Source organism: Petaurus breviceps, unplaced genomic scaffold (assembly GCF_028583685.1).
Source record: "Petaurus breviceps papuanus isolate PSGF00001 unplaced genomic scaffold, PetGlider_PUasm1.0 90434, whole genome shotgun sequence".
Classification (NCBI taxonomy): Eukaryota; Metazoa; Chordata; class Mammalia; order Diprotodontia; family Petauridae; genus Petaurus; species Petaurus breviceps.
The window spans coordinates 1,956,289-1,963,238 of NW_027187251.1; the positions used below are offsets into that span (position 1 = coordinate 1,956,289).

At 38.0% G+C, this 6,950-nt stretch overlaps 1 long non-coding RNA gene across 1 annotated transcript; it reads left to right on the forward strand.

Annotated features, from left to right (window-relative positions):
* The first annotated feature begins 5,052 nt into the window (after nt 1-5,052).
* On the forward strand, nt 5,053-6,275 carry LOC138177524 (uncharacterized). Its single transcript, XR_011172532.1, has 2 exons — nt 5,053-5,233; nt 6,123-6,275. It is a non-coding gene; the product is annotated as an uncharacterized lncRNA (long non-coding RNA).
* The last annotated feature ends 675 nt before the right edge of the window (nt 6,276-6,950 follow it).

Genomic DNA, 6,950 nt, shown 5'->3' on the forward strand with positions numbered 1-6,950 from the left:
CTATACATCTGTTATCTCACAACCAGGTTAGCTAAGTTTCCAGTGGCTCATTATTGATTGTTTTCAATATGATCAGTCAATTAATTCATCTATCTATCTATCTATCTACCTACCTATCTATCCATCACAGCAGCTCTCAGACACCAACTACTGAGTTATAAAGAGCTCACGGGATGGATCATCAGAGAGAGGACACATTCCTGAAGTATTGAAATGAGAGTAAAAATGAACAACCAGTAGAAACAATTATACTGGTCAATCTTGGGCACTTATCCTGAAAGCTGTATTACTTCCTCAGAAATTTCTATCTTCAAAGTGCTTCAAATCAGTCAATCCAAAACGCAGATATTAATGAGTACTTGGAACTCAAGATACGGAAAAAGTCATTTTCAGATATAAGCCATTATGACAATTTGTTATGCTTGACTATACATATTTGTTTGCTTTTTTTTTTTCTAAATTAGGGGATGAGATGGGAGGAGTAAGGAAGGTAGGAATAGGCTTGCCAAAAGATAAAAAAGAAAAAGAAGAGGGTCATTGAAACTTTTTTTTAATGTACAAAAAAGACTAGAAAACCTGAAAGAATCACAGAGAAGTTGGAAAACTTTCAATTTTTTTTAAAATAAGTTTTTGTTGATGTGTTTTGTCTTTTTAAAATCAGAACAATTTCCCCCAATATTTCTCTTCCTCCTAGACAGTCATCCCATATAACAAATAATATTTTTAAAATAAGAGAAAAAAACCCTCTAAAATATGTACAACATTCACATTTATGAACCTCCCACCTCCGCAAATGAATATGTTGAGAATGTCTTTTTATATATTTTCTTTCAAGTCATGTTTTTTCTTTATACTTTTACAACATTAACTTTTGATTTGTGTGTGTGTGTGTGTGTAGTTGTCCTTTCCATTTATATTGTTGTACATTAAGTGCTACTTTACTCTGTATCAGATAGCATAAATCTTTCCACACTCCTCTGCATTCATATTAGTCATTTCCTACAGCACAGTAATATTCCATTACATTAAGGTACCACATTTTATTCAAATATTCCCCAATTGATAAGCATCTAGTTTATTTTCAATTCTTTGCTATCATGAAAAGTGCTGCTATAAATATTTTGGTGTATAAGGGGACTTTTTTCTTGTTGCCCTTATAGGGATATAAGCCCAGTAAAGGAATCCCTGAGTCAAGGAGCATGGACATTTTAGTAATTTTATTCACAAAATTTCAAATTACTTTCCAAAATGGTAGTGGTCCACCAATAATGAGCCACTGGGCCTATCTACCTACAATTTCTTCAATATTAATTGTTCCTCTCTTTGGTCATTTTTGCCAATTTTCTGGGCATGAGGTAAAACCTCAGGATTGTTTTGATTTGCATTTCTCTTATTAATAGTGATTGGGAGCATTCTTTCATATGACTGTTAATAGTTCAAATTCTTCTTTTGAGAACTGTTTGTTGGGGTGGCTAGGTGGCGCAGTGAATAGAGCACCAGCCCTGGAGTGTCAGGAAGACCTTAGTTCAAATGCAATTTCAGAGACTTAACACTTACTAGCCGTGTGACCTAGGGCAAGTCATGTAACCCCAATTGCCCTGCCCTCCCCCCTCCAAAAAGAAAAAGAAAAAAAGAGAACTGTTTGTTCATATCCTTTGACCACTTATCTATTGGAGATCTAGTTTGTTAATGTGTGTTGATAGGGATATGATTTTTTAACCTCAGAAATTGTAATATGTTGTTTCATCATTATCATTTACTTTCACATAATTATTGTTTCTATAAATCGAGATTTTGCTCTTAATACCCATGCTTTTTAGCTGAGTAGGATCCCAAATACTAGTCTCACCAGCTTTTGCTTGACCCACTCATTATTTAGGTTTTCACTATTAAGACTAAATTTGGAGTTGTCTTTTGTTTGGGCTCTCTGAACTTATTATTATTTTATTTATTTTATTGCGCTATGATTTGTAAAGATGCTGGCAGTAATCCCCTTTTCCTCCCCAGAGACTGAAGTGGTAGTGGTAGTGGAGGGAAAGGTAATCTATTGTGAGTGGCTAAATGGAACTGAGGTACAAGGGACTCCTCTATAATTTAGGGAGCACCATCAGTACAGATTGGAGTCATTTCCAAAAAGCTAGATACCCTGCAATCCCTAGAGAACTAGGGCACCAGAGAACTCTGGAGGGAGAGGTGAAATGTAATATATCTGGCCTCCTAAGCAGTAATGGCCAGGATAGTCAGTATTATGGATATTTATTTGTGATAAATCAAGTTATGTTATTTAGAGGGAAGACTCAAAGGTTCCAGTGGATAGCAACACATGAGATAATAGTATTCAGCATAGTCCCTGGCACATAGTAAGTTCTTAAAAAATGTTTGACTGATTGACAAATAGATTGTTCTAGCTTTGAATGTTAACTTTCTAATCATATAAGTATCTGGATTTTCACCATCCTTTTAAACATTTGTTTCTAAGTAAGATTCAATCAGTTATAAAGTATTTTCCTTCTTACCAACTAAAGAAGTAGAAAAAGAAACCTACTTGGAACACTGCTTTGGGATCAATAAATACTTTCTGGCTGCCTGACTGAACTGGCTACCAAACAAAATTAAATTAATTACTGACAATATGTCACCTTGGTAAATAAGAATACTTTTGAAAAGAAGCATTCTTTCTATTCCCCTGCTGAAAATTATTACTCACAGTGAAAGAGAGTGTAAGTAGCTATTTGCAAAGCTGAATTACAGTATTGCTTTCATTTTTCCATAATCACATTTATGTTTAGCAAGTTCAATATTCAGAACTTATTGTGGAAAAATATGTCCTTTTTTCTTGAGTGCTACATTCTACCACATTTATCAACCAACAGTTGTCCAGCACACTCACCACTGTCACACGTGGTACACACATGGTCATAAATTGGTAACATATCTGTGGTAAATTGATGCTTCTGACCATGGTCCAATAAATTATGGCAAGGATGCCTTTTAGGAAACGCAATCACATGTTTTCTTCTGGGTAATTTGGGGATTTGACAAACCTTCTGAAATAAGCCTCTTCTCAGCCTTACAGTACAGCTTGTGACTACTAGCATCTGTATCAATAGTATATTTGCCTAGCATACAAGTTAAATCGACAAGAATTTATTAAGCATTTATTATATGCCAGGCATTATACTAATAATGGGGATAAAAAGAAAGTCACAAAATAGGGACTACTCTCAAGTAGCTCTCAATCTATTGGAGCCAAGGTCACCCATTGAATCCTGGGTCATTGCCAATTGTCTTGACTTTTGTCTTGCCACTGGACCCTAATGACTGTGGAGGAGAGAGTGTGCAGCTCTGCCTCACTTAAACACAAGATATCACCCTCATGATATCATTGGTCCTCTTGGAGAATGAAGGATGATCAACAACAATTGAATGAGGTAGACAACATGGAAACAATTATGTACCAACATGATATATACAGGACAAGTTGGAGATAAGTTCAGAGCAAAGGCACTAGCATGAACTTATTTCTGTTTTTATTAAAATAAGGACATATAGATTAAAAACTCCAAATAATAACTAGTTTTAACATACTCTTAACCATAATATTTCTACAAAAAACTCTGTTTAAAAAAACACAAAGCCATCAGATCCTATCAAAGTGTCCTTTTCCATCACATGATTCTCATTGATGTTGGGTTTCATCCTGTCATTTAGATCAGGACTCTGACGCTCATATGCCTTCCATACAGTCTAACAGTGTTTAAGGCTAGAGTAAGCTTGCAAAATCTGGAATGGATTCTGAGACTCTCTGCATGCAAGTTATCCTTTATTCATACAAACCATATTCAGAAATGTTGAAAAGGAGTAGGATGAGAGTAGGGAAAGAAATCAGTGGTAAACAGAGGCCTGAAAATAAAAGAATACTTCTAGGATAGAAATTAGCTGCCGAGATTATGGCTGGAATAGATGGACACCCCTGGGATCTACGAGTTGAGTTTGAGTATCTCTGGTCCATCAATAATCATAGTCCCATTGATGTGGGTTGGATGCATGTTCATGAAATAGTTTGGGAGGAAACCATATTGTATGGGGTACTCAAACTCATCGGAGTCTGTTATTTCATGAGCTAGCCCTCCCCCCACTAGTATTATTCCCCAAAGTTGCCCCGAAATCACTGGCAGGGTAGAGATTCTGGAACTAGATCTGGTCCTGATATGATTTTTTAGAATAATTCTGGAATTGATCATTCCAAATCTGGTCGTTCCCTGTGGGGAGGTTTTGAAGACGATTCATTATACGTTCCTGGTGAAATGAAGAGAAGAGGCATGCATGCTTCCCAGCAGCAGACTTCTCTTATTCTGAGTCACATTGTTGCTATTCTTTGACTACACAGTATCCTCCTGTAATCTCAAACTGTACCCTATGGGATCTGCTGCTGTTTGTAAAGCTAATTCCTTCAGAATGGTTTATCCAAGGCTGTCATTTTTATGTAGCCAAAGGGAACAAGGGGTGTTATGCATAATGCTGATATATTGGATGTGATTAGGGGAATTCCTGCTGAATGGCTCTGGCTAAAGTAGACTCCATGGAGGATGCCTGGGGCTGGACCCCTTTCAGGGACCATGTACTGTTTTTGGAGTTGGGGCTCTTCAGTGACATATTTGTCCTACTCCTTTTCAATGGGTCACATATGCTGGTTTAGTATGGAGAAATTTGTCACTTTGGAATTTAAACCTAACTACCCAGTTTGGGTGAGAGAGGGGAGGCTCTGTGCTGCATGCTACAGAACATAACTCTGAATTGGTAGAGAGAATGGTGAGTTGAAACTACATGAGGGCGAAGTTAGTGCTAGAACTTTAGGGAAAAGAGACCTTCTTCAAGAGGGTACTGCCTGGACTGTACTGCTCATGAGAGCATTTAAGACTGAGTTAAGAGTTGAGTTGATCAGTCACCCAATAGCTAGCCAGAGTATCTTAGTCCTGACATATGGAAAGAAGGAGAGAGAGAGAGAGAGAGAGAGAGAGAGAGAGAGAGAGAGAGAGAGAGAGAGAGAGAGAGAGAGAGAGAGAGAGAGAGAGAGAGAGAGAGAGAGAGAGAACTGCAGACATGTAAAGAAAGCTGGATTCTCAAATGTTTGCCTCCCAAGAAACTTCAAGGAATACCATTATATGAGATTGGGACCTCTCTAAGCTGACATCTCATATCATTCTCATCCACAGAGCTCATTTACCCTTGGGTATGTTCTGGCATATTCTGATCTGTATAACTTTTCCAGTTACTTTTTTACTATTTTGATTGGATAAATGGGTTTTTAGTTGCTATTTGTTATCTGTAATGGTCTTTTATTTAACCTACAATTGTGGGAAGGCATAAAGTCTGCAGGTGTCAGTTTGGGGTAATCCTCCTTCCTTAATGGCAACCAGCTTTTGTTTTCAACCTACTGTACTCCTAATCCAGCAATATTTTTTGGGGGGAAGATAGATATAATTCTGATTGGATATTCCCCCCCCCCCAAGATCGAAGGAAAGAGTACCTGGCCTAGTAGTGCTCTAGGGACTTACCTGCTTCTTTCCTTCCCAACCCTCCTGCCACCCCTCAAGCTTTCATTTTAACTCTTCTCTTTGCCTCAGGGGGTAGTCCAGATCTCAGATTGTATCTATCAATGCCTCCCATGCATTACATTTAGAAAACCCATGTAGATATATGGGCATATCCACACCTTACAAGATGGTGTATCAAATTCTCCTCTTCCCTTTATCAACTGGTGAGAGTTTGGATTACACCTTAACTGTATCATAGAGTATTGACCACTGCACAGAAAGAGCGCCCTCCCAGTGGCCTTTCTTTTCTTTTCTTTTTTTTAAGCAATCGGTGTTAAGTAACTTGCTCAAGGTTACACGGCCAGTTATTTTTGGGTGTGGTGCTAAGTATCTGAGCCTGGATTTGATCCTAGGTCATCCCGACACTGGGGCCAGTGATCTTACTCACTGAGCCACCTGGCTGCTCCATGGTAAATAATTCTTAAACTGCTCTTCATGTTACATGTTCTAGAGTGAAGACTCATCTGGGCAAGTTTGATCCTGAGCCTCCAGTTGCCTCTTCTGTTTTGTACTTTTTTTCTTTAGCACAGGTCTTTCAAAGGGTGATCCTGAGAGATGGACTTTCAGAAGTGGTACCTCATGGATTCTCCAGTCCCTCAGTCACTACTGGTTGCTCCTCAAGAGCTGTTCCCAACAGTCACTACACAATGCTTCTTTGAGGAAAAAACAATGACCAACTTAGAAGAAGAGCCCAGTTTTTGGATTGGCTTTCCAGAAGACACAGACCTTGAGGAAGAGAGTACAGTGTCAAGGCAAGGGGAAAATGACCAAACCCCCCAAAGGCTTTATTTTTTGATGTTTTAAGACTCAGCATCCCTGAAGGGTAAAATAAATGATTACAGTATTTGTCTTTTTTGACATTCACTTGTGAATCTTGTGTGTTAATCCTCCCTCCCTTTTCTGTAAGGAGTGGTAAGCGAAAGATGAAATGAGTGAGGAAACAAAGGTGTGAGTTTCTAAGCATATCGATTTATTGAGCAATGTGTGACAATTGCATGACAAATTGGGAACAGAACTCCTCAGTTTAGGACTGGACCCTGAAAACAGAGAGAGACACACTTTTATGTATTAAAAAAATTAATCAAATATAACTAATTAAAGGAAAACAATTAGCCAGGATGCAAAATCAGGTAATCTGATTTCTAATTGGAAGAAAGATTAAGGACTTTCAAAGTTGGGAGGAGAGAGAACAGAGGCAAGGTATCTCACTCCCACTGAATACAGGTGTCAGTATTTAATCAAAGGAATATAGAAATAATAACTATTGATCAGTATGGGGCCAGTTTTCAGATAAGACATATGGATTGCTTGAAATGTACAATTATGAGAAAACTCTTTGCATCAAACAATGCA